The 14,123-nt window shown below is 37.2% G+C and overlaps 1 protein-coding gene across 9 annotated transcripts in view; it reads right to left on the reverse strand.

Annotated features, from left to right (window-relative positions):
• QTMAN (queuosine-tRNA mannosyltransferase) overlaps positions 1-14,123 on the reverse strand; it is a 386,232-nt gene that overhangs the window by 210,418 nt on the left and 161,691 nt on the right. The window lies entirely within an intron of this gene.

The raw sequence follows: 14,123 nt of genomic DNA on the forward strand, positions 1-14,123 counted from the left end.
TCCCTAATAATATCTCAGGCACTGTTCTCTGCTTCATCATCCTAATATATCAAGGACTCATGATACGATCCAAAGAAAAGGAACTCTTGGGGGAAGGTAGGTGTCAACCTGGTACAAAGATCAGGAATGTACAATATCATGATGATGATTTCTGTCATCTTCAGGGATTCATGATCATCAGCCTTGAAGAACTAAGTCAATTAACATGCAAAGCACATCTAACTAGCTGAGTGTGCTGGGAACACTTCATATGGTGTTTTATCTCCATAAACTAATATAATTAGTATGTGAAATATTTATAATTCACCTCATGATTAATCTATCGTAGACTATTCCTTAACAGCAGCACATCATTTTATATTGGAATGTTCTTTGCCCTTTAGTTCATGCCACTCCTGAGTCCCTGGAGTTCATTTCTAAATATTATAAAGTTGGAAGACCAGAGACCCAAGGCAATGGATATAGGTCCTATCATTACTCTAACCCAACACTACCTATGTTGTCTAAGATTACACACATTTAAGGACACAGTGACCAGTCAAGCCAGGAAGATTACTGCTCAAATAGATACATAAAGCTCAGTTCAGGCACAAGCCTGAGGAACAAACTATAGACAAACACAGAGTGGCTTTTAGATATCATCATCCTTTAGGCTTGAACATTATGACACAGGAATAGTTAAAGCAATCATAACAACAACAACAATAATAGTAACTGCCTCCTGGTATATCAAGTAAAGTGCCCCTGACAACCATGGAAAGTAAGGTATTTTGTGCCCAAATAACGAATAAGCTAACAAGGAAAAATATGGTAACTTGCTATTTTTACTGAGTCACATCTACTGCTAAAATTAACAAGCACAAAATAAAGTGTCTCCTAAATGTTCAGTCTTTCTATAATCGGTCATAAGACCTAAATTTTTTGGTGCTTATGAGTATTTGTTTTAAATTTGCTTCCCAGAATCCTGTAGTCTATTGAGCTGTTCTATCATTTGATTTGTGACATTTTGTTGTTATGCTGCTCATAGAGATTATCCCTGTGTTTTGATTATTTCTCCTATGTTTGTTTTGGCAAGTCCAAGACAGTTCTTTGAAATCTTCCCTGAATTTGGTGCTTAATATGCCATCTGAAGAAATACCTCCCCACAAATAATTTAGTTAGTAGCCCCAATGTTTTGCTATTTTACACATCACTTTAATTATAAGGGTATCACTAGATAACTAATTACAAAAGTCAAAGCCAGTAAAATATACTGTCCACAGTAGGCACTCAAAAACTATCTGGGACAGTGAAATATTAAATAATATTGTACATCTGCAGTAGAAAAAGAATCTGAAGGTGTGAGTCCCGAGACTGTGTCCCGCTCTTTCATACCTTTTTTTTAAAAGATGAGATTTTTTTATAAACATTGATTTATTAACACTGTGTCTCTTTCTCATCAAGCCAACAATGTAAAAATTCTACGAATGTGCTTTCTAGTCTATATCACCAAGGGGAAACCATTTGAAAGCTAGCTTTTTAAAAACTAACACTTCCTATTTTAATAGAGTAAAATGAAAATTTAAAAATCTACATGGCTGTCTAAGTTTCACAAATAAAAACATTTTCTTCACATGCTTCCCTTGATCACAACTTAAATGACTGCCCTCTTTTTTTTTTTTTTTTTTTTTAAGTAACTAATACATACATAGGTACAGGAGGGAAAAACAGGTGAAAAGTACAAAATACTATATAAACAATATTGTTAAGATGATCTAAAAATGAAGTCTTGATGTCATTCAACATAACCTACATGGCACAGTAACTTTGTAAGATACAGTTTTCTTGGTCTCACCCTTGATAAACTATACTATATGTGGGACTCACCATTTTATGACAGCTCATAAAATGCCTCAGGCCACACTTGCTTACTAGGTGACTGAGGAGCATGACATGAGGTTACCTGCTCTGGGTTAGCCAGTCAGAGGCAAAGCTGGAAGTAGTATAGAGTCAGTGACAGAAAGGAAGCCAGTCAGGGGTGTGGCTCGTGAGCCTGCCTCCTAATTCCAATGTTGGGAGCAGCTTCAAGTTTGATGTTGGGAATAAAATATTCTCCATTTAATGGGGGGAAAAAGCCCACTCACTGAGGGGGAAAAAAAAACAAACAGAAAAACTGTCTTTGACCATGTTCCTCCCTTTCTCTCCACACAATACAGAGAGAAATACTTGAACATGGGTGTAAATATGCATTACAGCCTCCTTACAGATATCTGAGGCTCAATGTTATTTGAATTTTCCATTGCCTATGTCCGAGAGTCACACACCATAGGTCACCTAAAAGCCATCCAAGCCTCCTTCCGCCATATTAGACATTTGCACATAGCACATAATGGATGCATCCCTTCTGAGTCGGTCCTTTCCTTTCTTCCCTTTTGTATTTGTATATAGTCGTGGTCTGGGAATGTCAGAAAATACACAAAATGCCACAAGAGAAGCAAGAGAGTAAACTCAGACTGGCCCAGGAGAGCCAGAAAGGCTTTAAAGGAGATAATGGTTGAGATGGACCTTAAAAGATGAAGAAAATTTCTAGTTCACTATGTGTGAAGGGCAGGGATTGGAAAGGTTTCTATTAATATTAAAGAGGAAAAGCAAATATCTGGGACTATAAATATCTGCATTCTATTCAATTAAGCAAATATTTAGCGTATTTCATATATATGAAATATAGATTTGAAATACATATATATTTCATAGATAGATAGAGGATAATAAGATAAGATAGACTTGACATCCTGTTCTTCATCTTTGTATTTTGGCAACTGAGATATAAGCAAAGGGCTGAAGTTATAGGAGAGTTAACATTTGATATCTTAAATAACTTTGTTTTAATCCCCAAATTTATACATACTGCTATTATTACTCATTATTAGAGATGCCAACTCATTACACATGAATTTCATGACAAACTGCTCCCTTACTAAGTGCTCAAAGCTAAATACACTCAGACGGGACATTCTAATAACTTTTTTGTAATAATTCCTTGTCTTAAAAAAAACACTTTCAAAGAAATGTTAGTATTTTGCCACTCCATAGGATTCAGTAACAAGGCGAGATTCTCCCAAGAATATTCCAACAGTCCTTGAAAAACTAAGGCTGTCACAAAACCTGAGCATCTGGCAACTCTGCCACCATGAAGTATCCATATGGAAGAGACCAAAATGTGTCAAAGTACCCAAAACGATTTTGGAGAGTGTAGAAGATAGAATAAATAATTCAGTATCGTCAACACTTTCAACAGCAGGTAGTGGATATGCTACCTGCTTCTATAATGTGCCAGAATGTAACATAAGTGTGTGAGGCTGTGTGTGTATGTGTGTGTGAGAAAGGCAGAAAGAATATGAGTATACATGAGGCGAAAAACTATTTTTATATAGAAATATTCCTTAGGTAGTTCTCTTTGTAGGGACATCGGATCTCTATAAGCACAGGTTTATAGATATATAGAAGAAAAAAACAGAGTCAATGAAAATTTATTTTTAAGATAAACATAGCAACAAATATATTACTTCAGAGTCAATGAAAAAAAACTGCATTAACTTAACATTATGGTTGAAATTGTATGTGCAAAAAAACTCAGAAAATCCAAAATTATGGTTCCCTCAGCAACCATAACTGTGTCCTCATGCATATATGAGTATTCTGCATTACTGTAATGATGATACATTTCAGCCTTAATATCAGTTTATGCAATGTGACTGAATTAGGATTCTTTGGGGAACTATAAAACTTTGAATTTCTGGACTTTTGTGAATGTACAATCTTAACCATAAAGTTACATTGATATAGGGTGGGGTTTTGCTTTTTATTTTCTGGCATTTAAAAAAACAATTAAGAGTGAATGGTCGACAACATTAAAGTAGTAAAGGATTGGCTGACTTGTAATAATACCAAAAAACTTGATACAGAGTCTAATTCCTTAAAATAGGGATATGCAAATTACAAACAAAAAAAAATGTCCCCCTGAAGATTAATCAAAAGCAAGAACAGGCAAGACAATTTTTCCAGGAATGAGTAAATTTACTTTTTCTATAAAATGTTAGTTTCTTATTAAAAGGTACTTTCATTCAACTATATTTCAACATGAATAATAAATACCAACAGCTGAAATAATTCTCTTACTACGTATTTCTGCATCTTATCAAGAAAAGAGGGAGTATTAAAATGGTGCCCTATATTTTCAAGATTAAAGCCAGCTGAAAGCCAGTTTTCCTTCTCGCAGGCAAAACATGGCAGGACATAACCTATAAGATGAAACTGTATTACTGCCACTAAGGACTTTTTGATCCTGGAGCTGAGGCTCTTTCAAAATATAGTTCACAAAGAAATAGATACACAATAATCAAGTTAAGCTTAAGAATGAGGTAACTATTTTACACAATTACTTAGTACTATACAGTGGTTTTTCAACAAAGTGAAGACATTTCAGACAGACAGAGGAACCTGTAGAAAGATCCAGAAGTAAAAGCGGTCAACATCCCTTTGGAGAACAAAGAGTTCAGCTGAAGAGGTGGCTCATAAAGGAGGAGTTGTAAAAGGAAGAGCCACAAATGTAGATTACATATATATGGTAGAGCACCTTGAAGACAAGGAAGACAAGTCTTAAATGCAATGTACAGGCAGTAGGAGACTCAAGTTTCATAGGCAAGGAGGCTATGCTTTTTGGGAGAAGGTAAACAAAAAGCAAAAATGATTCAACAAAACCGCCACAGCAGAAGACACAGCAGAAGTAGTAAAGACTGAAGACAGGGGGACTAGTTATGAGATTATTAAAATAATCCAGACATGCAGCATGTCTGGATTGCAGCAAAGGCCTGAAAAAATGTGATAACGGTAAGACTTAAAAGGAGGAGAAAGGATTAAAAGGTGCTTGTGAGATTTTGAGATACAGGGACTGCTGGAACAATTGTGCCATTGATAAAACTGTAAAATCAAGGGCGGTGTCTGATGTGAGGACAAGGAACGACTGAGTATTGATCAGTAAATCTTCAGTGTGGGGTATCAGGTTCCAAAGAAACAAGCAAGCCCTTCAATAAAAAGTTATAAAATAGTCTTGAGGATGCCGATTACAGCAATAAAAACAATTCTATTCTTTATACCTGTGTAGTCAATAAATTCATACTTTCAGTCTCCCCTCTTTCTCTTTCTCTCTTTTTTTAATCCCATGAGGGTTGGGAAGGTAATGGCATCAGCTGTACAAATAAGAAAAGTGAGGTTCAGCCAGGATCACCCCCTAAGCCTCACACAGGTATGACATGGCAAAGTTTGGCTGGAGATACAGATTTTGAAGTCTTTCATATAGAAGTTATTTTGAAATTATATGGGGCGCCTGGGTGGCTCTGTCGGTTAAGCATCTGCCTTCGGCTCAGGTCATGGTCCCGGGGTCCTGGGATCGAGCCCCGCATCGGGCTCCCTGCTCAGCGGGGAGTCTGCTTCTCCCTCTGCCTGCTGCTTCCCCTGCCTGTGCTCTCTCTCTCTCTGGCAAATAAATAAATAAAATCTTTAAAAAAAATTATAAATAAGGTCATCCAAAAATGTGAAGATAAAAAATAAGGGAGTTGTGTGCAGAACCACAGGGAAAAACTAAGATCTCAGAGCAGTGATTATTCACTAGCCCAACAGATGACTAGGACGTCTAGGACAGTGCTACAGGGCCTGGCACTCAACAGGTACTCATTGCACCTGCTCATCAACAGCTAAAGAGGAGACAGCACTAAACAGGCTCTCAGTATCTGCAGAAGATGGATGGGTTAATTCTCAAACTTTCTTAAAGCAATGACTTTCCTCAAAGAAATTCTTACACAAAATTCAAATATGTAAAATGCATAAAAACACTATTGAGTAAACCAGGAATAGGGGATCTAGAACTTCACCTAACTTGAACTCTCTTCCTTCTCTTCATAGCTCTTCCTCTGCACATATATTATATAGCTGCCCCTGAGACAAACCCGTGCAATGCAGAGAAAATGCTGGAAATCCTTTAAATTGGTCATAAGGGTGATATAATTTGGGACCTCTGAGGTTGGTGTGGAAGAAGTGATAGGTAACAGCTGGTCTGAACAAATCAAGTTAAAATCAACTACTAGCCTGCCTAGACTTGATTTTTAACCAGACTTTCCCTTGCCATGTTCTTCCAGTAGCTGAGATCTCTCATTAATTCTTTCACGGATTTCTCCATGGTCAACAATTTTCTTCAATTATGACCCATATCATCAGATCACTTGGACATCTCAACTGGTGATACCATGAAAATGGCACATTTAATGCCTGCAGTTTTCTTGTTCCAATAACTGTCACAGAACCTCTCCACTTGCTGCATCTTGTAACTGGCCATGCCACATGATCACACATGTAAGTCAGTGAGAATAAGAATGGCATAACGTCAGGAGGTTGAAATTAAAGAAGTGAATGCCCAAATTTGATATCTTAGAGGAAAGCAGTTGTATATTCTAATCACGTTACTGATAACATGTATGACAAAGAAGGAAAGGATCTGAATAATCCTAGAGTTGAAAAAATGAATTATTGAGCCCCCTTTAACAGCAGACTCGCACTGTTGTTCCATTTTTATATAAATTGTAAATGAAAAATTCAGTCCAATTGGATAGTAAAAACAGTAATCATTATAAAAAACATCCAGCCCAACCAAGTAGTAAAAACAGTAATCATTATAAGATTTTATTATGGCAGTACCTTTATACAAATATGAAGTAATATATAAAGAAAATCACAGGCTGATTCTTGGATAATTTATTCAAGGAGTAAGTTATGAAAATTCATCAATAAGTAGAATAAATGAGGCAACTCAAAAACAGCTCACCATAGACTCTATTTATGCAACTCCAATTTTAATTTAGTCTGTATTGATGGACTCTTTTATTTCATGTGTTACAGTCATGTTAAACTAGACACAACATGCAGTGCATCTACAGCCTACACAGTACAAAGACGTCTGGACGTGACATAGACAGGCGTTCCTTTCGCTTCAAGTGATAAATAGTTCAGTTGTAAAAAGGATTTAAAAAATTTAACAAAAATCAGTGAATAAATTTTTTAAAAAGTAACCACATGCATTACAATTTTCCTTTTACTCTATTGTAATTTGTCTTTGGAAGAAACCATGCTGACATTGTCCTGGGGAGTCTCGGGTCTCTGCAAAAAAAAAAAAGCCACAAGGAAAAATAATAGAGACAGGTAGAGGCCTGGTCCCAGAACAGAGTATCCACCAAAGAAGCAGAGCCACCTATAGCACCTGCCATCAAAGACAGTGAGCCAGTCAAAGGAACTAAGTCCAAAGGGCATAACTTGGGCAAGACATAGGCTGAATGCACTGAATAAAGAAGATGAGGAAGGATTCCAAGAAGTCCCATTCAAAAGTCAGGAGGTGACCCTGCAAAATCTTGTACAAGTGTCAGATGCCAAGTCTGACTAGGAATATGCAAGGGATAAAAATTGGCAGGAGCTAAGAAAAGGGTAACAAAGGCCCAGAAGGGGCCTACAGGATGAAGGGGAATCATCCAGGGGAAGAGAGAAACTACGGACAAGAAACTTGACCATGCCAGCTAAAACTGGCAATTAAAAAAAGAGGGGAGATGATGGGAAAGCAGGAAAGTGAGGGCCTGGGGTTGATCCTATGGCCACTGGCAGTAGAGAGACCCGCGGGGTGGAGGGTCAACTAACAGAAAGTAGGAGCCTAAACAGCTGTGCACATGAATCCAATGTCAGGATAGATAAACCTAATTCCAAGTCCCATTAATCAGTGGATCTGAGGCTAAGAATGTATCCGTGACCCAGGTGGGAATGGCTCAGGTACTGTGCAAGACGAAGCCTGCAGGCAGGGGGCATCCGCGGATCTGACTGTGCCTAGCTAAGGAAAGTCCAGGCTTGAATGGACACAAGGGTGAAGAAAACCATAGAAAAAAGAACACAACAATGTTTCTGAATTATAATATAGGAACTTGGTAAAAACTACAAAGCAAACCCAGAATATGAAAATATGGATTCATCCGAAAGACAACTGAGTACTCTATTTTTACAAAAACAAGGATCTTCAATAATATTAAGAATAAAACTAAAACTTCTTAAAGTACAAAATTATAAGTATATTATTATTACAATAATGTAAGACTAGGTACACAGGAGAAGAGTATAAGGAAGTAAGACTCTAAGGTATGATAGCTGCTGGGCTGATGGATTTTCATATTTTGTCTCCAAATGTTCTATCGTGTGATTATATATTATCTTTATAATAAAAAGTGAAAGTATTTCATAAGAAAACTTTTTTTTTAAGATTTTATTTATTTGATAGAGAGAAAGAGAGCACAAGCAGGGGGAATGGCAGGCAGAGGGAGAGGGAGAAGCAGACTCCCCACAGAGCAGGGGGAGTCCGATGTGGGACTTGATCCCAGGACCCCGGGATCATGACCTGAGCTGAAGGCAGTCGCTTAACCAACTGAACCACCCAGGCGCCCCATAAGAAAACTTTTAATAGCAGGAACATCTAGTACCTTTTGAATTACTTGATTAAAATAATTTCCGCTTACAGGACATTTCTTGGGTAAAGAGCAAAGTATTTATATATGCCGTTGCACATTGACGTCCTTATAAAAATCTCCAAAAATTAGAAGTCCCTACACATAATTTGTATATCACTATAAGGTAAAGTTAACCTAAAGAAACAATTTAAAATTTTCATTTTAAAAATTTTCATTTTAAAAATTTTCACTTTTAGATATAAGAAACATGTGCTAATATCACCTTTATACAGCAGTAGGGAAAATTAAATCAAAAGAATCTTTGTAGTGTGTTGTAATGCAAATTTTTTTTTTTTAAGATTTTATGTTTTTGAGAGAGAGCGAGCGAGAGAGCACAAGCAGGAGAAGCAGCAGAGGGAGAGGGAGAAACAGGCTCTCCACTGAGCAGGAAGCCCGATGAAAGGCTCCTTCAGGGGACTCTGGGATCATGACCTGAGCCGAAGGCAGACGCTTAATTGACTGAGCCACCCAGGCATCCCTGCAATGCAAATTATTTAGGAAATAGTGCTAGAGACTGCATGTTTTTAAGGGGCAAGACTCATGTCATCTCCATATTTTACAAAATTCCACAATACATAGATACCCTGTTTACCAGTTGTAGTCACTAACATTTAAACTAGGATTGTGATTGAGAACCTGGATTCTGAAGGCAGACCACCCGAGTGTACCACTGATTTGTAAGGCAGACTACCCAGAGCTACCATGGAATCTGAGGGCACACCACCTGGATCTACCATAGAATCGGAGGGCACACTACCTGTTCCACCAACTACTAGCTACGTGATCTTGGGCAAATTTACTTACCCTCTGTTTGCCTCAGTTTCCCTATGTGATAAATGCAGTTAATAACTACTCTTCTAATACGGTGGTATGGGGATATGTGAGGTATTTAGACTAATGCTTCACACACTGTAAGCACTATGAAAGCAATGGAGACTATTTGCCATGACTCCTGATCAATTCTGCTTTTGGAATGAAATTCCAACTAAATGATGAATCAAAGTTCAAAATACTGCAATCTTGGTAAGTTTCCTTATTCATCATTCTACAGTTTATACTCTCTTATTTTTGTTTTCATCATACAAGATGTCACTTACCAAAATTATTATTGGAAAACTCTCACAAATGAACAGCATTAGACTTAATTACTCTTGGTCTTTAGGCAATAATCATTTTCCAGGGCCACTGCAGTTAAGTAAGCCCTAGGCTTCCTAGAATCTAGTGAAAGAACATTTTGTCAGTCTTCCTTCCAAACACAGTGTGTGAGAATCCAATTTGGTTAAATTTGGGATTGTTGGCAATTGTAAGCTCATCTGGGAGTAATTTTTCTCCCTGGATGACTTGAGCTTGAGCTGGGAGAGGAAAAATTAAATTCTTTTTATTGCCAAAATCATTATATGGACTGCCTTTGAAGTCTTTTGCAATGAATACAGAGCCCTGTGTACACCAGCCACCCAATTCTCAGAACTCCTAGTAAGTGGTCTATCAATTCAGTTCAAATGATATTTTATATGCTACTTTGGTGCTAAGATTAATTTGAGGGGGGGAGATAGATAACATTTTAAAAAGATTCTGATTAGGTTCATACTTCAGTTCTTAAAGTATGGTTCAGGTCAGATCAGAGTTAAGAAAATTAAACAAGTTAAGTAGAGTTTATTTCACATTTTGGTCTGTGGTAGTTTGCTCAGTATACACTCAGCACTTTCATATTGATTATGAACATGATGCTGATACTAAAGAGAATACCCACTCTTAGAATTTCAGGACTATTATACAAATGGCTCCCAGATTTGGGTTTCAAACCTAGACTTCACTCAATCTTCAGATATTCAACTGTCTGTTGGAAATCTTCATGTGGATAGCCCATCGGCACCTTAATTCAAAAGGTCCAAAACAGAATTCATCATCTAATCCAATATATATGTTTTTTTGCTGTATTTATTATTGCAGCAAAAGGCAGAACCATCCACCAAACCAGAAACTCCCTTTGACTCCCTGCACTGTTCTAAATTTTCATAAATAACTTAATGAATCCTGCCAATTTTATTTCCTGAATATTTCTCAAATCTGTCCCTTCAAGTTCATCCTTATTCCCTTTTACTTAGTGAAGCCTAGTCTACTACAAAATCCACATAACTAACCTTCCTATTCCCAAGCCTACCTTCCCAACAAGTTCATCCAACAGCGAGCTGCAGAAGTCATGTATTGAGAAGCAAATCCAGCCAGGTCACTCCCCTGTATAAATCGCAAGTCCCTTCAATTAGTATGTGAAATTTCCACACGGATGTGGTCTCCACCCAGATCTACAAGCTCATTTTCTGCCCTGATCTATTTCACAATGAGAACTTCAAGTATAATGAAATGATGAGGACACCTTACATTGAACCAGGCTTCCTTTTACCTCCATGTCCTGGTTATTGCTACCCATTTGGCATAGTATGCCACGGTCTCATACTCCCTTTCTCAAAGCAACCCACTAATTCTTTTGTATCATTTAAGAAGGAATTTTTATCACCTCTTCAAGAAGGCTTCCTAGATCCTTCTACTAACACCCAAGTTAGATTATATACTCCTCCTGAGTGTTCCTGTATCTTTACACTTAACCAACTAGAATATAACTTTTTTTTTAAATTATCTGTCTTCAACTAATCAACAAAAATCTTGGAGGCAAGATTTTTTTCTTACTCGCTGATCTTCATGTCCTCAATTCCTACCTGTTCATAATTAATATACTGAGGAATGAATATGTGTATGTGTATATGTGTGTATGCGTGTGTGATCTTTGACTCCTTAACTTTGGTCACATTATCATATATCAAATTTTTTATATTCACAAAATGAATACAAATTAATAGAAGGGACTTCTTGTGACAGCATTTGCTTGATAAACAGCAGAGAAAAACCTACAAATTTTTCATTATTTCCTCTCCAGTTATGTTAAACTGATTTTTGTCTTCTATTTTAAGATTTCATTTATTTATTTATTTGAGAGAGAGATAGAGAACACATGCACACAGGGAGAGAGGAGAGGGAGAGGGAGAATCTCAAGTAAGACTCCTTACCCAGCGTGGAACCGGACACGGAGCTGGACCTCACGACTCTGAGTTCATAACCTGAGCCGAAATCAAGAGTCCGACACTTAACCAGCTGAGCCACCCAGGTGTCCTTTGTCTTCTATATTAATAGTGATTCTAACATTCTTCAGACCCCACAGTGGTTTCTAGATCCTGCCTATCACAATCAAGTGCCCTGCCATTCTCCTCACCCTATATCCTGTGTCACGGCCATGCCAGACTCCTCAGCACTGCCCCAAGACAAGTCTGTGCCTTGACCCCCGCATGAAGAACCATTCCCTCTCCTACTCTCCTGGGAAACACATACTCCCATAAACTGCATGCGTGGCCTGGGCACTTCAAGTCGTTTTGTCTAGTTTTTATTTTCATAAATCTTTGGGCATCTCTCTGGCCTAGCACTCCCTTGGCATTCAGTGTGCCTGCCAGTCTGCACAGTAAGCGCCCCTTCCTTGTTCCATGCAAAACACCTGTGACAGAGATGTTCGATAAGGATTCATTTCATGTAGTCTAGATCAATTTGTTCCTACTCCTATTCCCCTCCATTGGGACTACTGAAAGGACTTGGCTTTAGCCACACGCTCTCCCCCTTAAACAAATACTCCCTATGAAAATTCAATCATCCGTATAGCTTCATGAGTAATCTTCAGAGACAGATCTCCAGCTTTCATATACCACCTGAACTCTAGTCCTCCACTTCCAGCAGCCCACAAAATATACCTACATGGAGGCCATGCTATTACTTTAAACTCGGTACACTAACATGGACTAATCCATCCCTTTCTTCCCCCATCATTCCTTGCCCGTCTCACTTCACTCTTTCTGCCAAGAGTATAGTATTATGCTAGAACCCTAGGGTAGGGTTGAAGGCATATTTGATTATTCCCTTCCTCTTAACTCCTAAAACAAAGTATCGCCAAGCTTTGCTAATTTCTACTATAAATAATATGCTAAGTTTTCCCTCTTCTCCCCACCCTCCAACACTGGGTTTTTATCAGCTCAGGCCACAAAATTGAGTAGCTTCTTACATGATTTTCCTGTCTTCAACTGCTTTCTAACATATTGCCTCCATGTTAATCTTCAAAATACACTTTGACTAATTAATCTGTCACACTCTTTGGGAAACTAAAGAAAATGAGAACAAGAGACCAATTTAGGTTACTATAAAGCAAAACACTAGGTAACTCTAATCCTCAAAATCTTCCAAATTAAAGCCTGGTTAATGGGTAGAACTCTGGGTTTCTTGGATTTCAGTCTACTACTTATTTCATCATTTAAACTGACGGAGTTACTTTCTGAGAAAAGTCTCGGTCCTGCCAGCAGATCCTTCTGCAGCTCAAGGATATAAGCCAGATTTTTACTTTTATAACACAACACCATCTTTGGCAACTACAGAATTAGGAACTGTAGCATATGGATCTTCTTTCAGTCAACATAGAATACCAATACCTCAGATACTTGTTAATGACCTGAAGATTATTTGCCCTAATACAAACTAAAATATTTATAGATGAAATAATGATACACAAAATTTGCTTCAAAATAATCCAGTGGGGGGGAGGGGAGGATAAAGTGGAAGAGAATCACAGATGAGATAAGATTGATCATGAGTTGATAATTATTGAAGCTGAGTGATGGGAAACCAGAGCTTCATGATACTACTATCCCTACATTTATGTTTAAAATTTTTCCATAGAAAGTTAAAATAAATTTGAAATCAAATGCTATAAAACATTATCAGTATTTACCATGAATAATGGAGCTATGGCTGATCATTTTCTTCTATATCTCTAAATATTCTTCTCAGTTTTCTAAAATGAACAAGACTTACTTTAAGAAAATTGTAAAATGCTAATGTTTTAAACTATCCTCTCTACATCACTTAACACTCTTCTTACTCAACTAATATTTGAAAGGGATATGTTAGTTATTCATTCTTTAGGATCACTGAAACTTTATCATCTTATCAAGTGAAAGAATCATTAAGCTATGTCCCTACACTATTTTATTCTGGTACTCAGTAGAACTATCTGCATAAGAAAAATTATTAGCTTATTCTTGCTTTTTACTGAGAGATGCTCTGTGAATTAACATAACAGAAAACACAGCCACATTTTTTTTAGGAATTGCAACAAAAAAATATCCATTATTATAGTCAATGCTCCTTAAAATAAAGATCTACCTAATGCAGTCCAGTTAGAACTATGGTTTTTAACATAAGCTACACATTAGAATGAGATTTTAAAAATCCTGATGCCTAAGCCACACCTAAGACCAATTAAATTAGACTCAGAGGCAGTGAGATTCAAGCATCAGTATTTTTTAAAGTTCCTAAGCAATTTTAATGTGCAGCCAAGGATGAGAGATATTGTTTTAAAACTATATAAATCGGTGATATTTTGATTTTTTTCTCACGGAAATTCTCAAGCATACACAAAATCGACAGAATAATAAGTCCCATGTAACCAACCATACAACTTCA

The sequence above is a fragment of the Halichoerus grypus genome, chromosome 4 (genome assembly GCF_964656455.1).
Source record: "Halichoerus grypus chromosome 4, mHalGry1.hap1.1, whole genome shotgun sequence".
NCBI classification, from domain to species: Eukaryota; Metazoa; Chordata; class Mammalia; order Carnivora; family Phocidae; genus Halichoerus; species Halichoerus grypus.